Consider the following 660-nt stretch of genomic DNA (forward strand, 5'->3'; position numbering starts at 1 on the left):
TTTAACGCCATTCTTGATAATATGCCCCTTCATTGTTATTTCAGGAGTTGCTTTGTTTTTCTTTCCCTTGAAAAATGCTGTTGAGTCAGTGTATAAGTCTTTTATTATGTCTCTAATGTATGATGGAACTCTGTGCCTTGCAAGACTCTGTAAAATGTGACCATGGCTGACAGAGTCAAAAGCTTTCGAGATATCTATGAACACTACTGCTAATGAGTTTCTGTTCTTTCGTGCCCCTTTTATGATGTTTTGCAGAAGAGTCAGATTTTCAAGACAACCTCTCACCTTCATGAAGCCTTTTTGTCTCGTATTTAATTCAATCAAAAATTTGAGTGTTTTAGTTACTGTTTTTGTGAATAACTTCATGAATGCAGTACCGATGGTAATTGGTTGTCAATGACTGATTTTCTTGAGTTTGCTAATCAGTACATTCTTAGGTATCAATATCCACCAGTTCTTTTTAATACTTTCTGGAACTCTTCTCATCAATAACCAAAATGATAAGATGATAAGATTCTGGGCAGCAGTCTTGGTTGCTTGTTATGCACGTTATTCAAGTCATTAAGGCCAATCTTATCAGGTCCCACTGTTTTCTTTAAATCTGAATCATCAAAGGCATTAGTTATTTCAAGCAGTGTAATTTCTTTACACAATCTTCCA

Source organism: Lissotriton helveticus, chromosome 6 (genome assembly GCF_964261635.1).
Source record: "Lissotriton helveticus chromosome 6, aLisHel1.1, whole genome shotgun sequence".
NCBI lineage: Eukaryota > Metazoa > Chordata > Amphibia > Caudata > Salamandridae > Lissotriton > Lissotriton helveticus.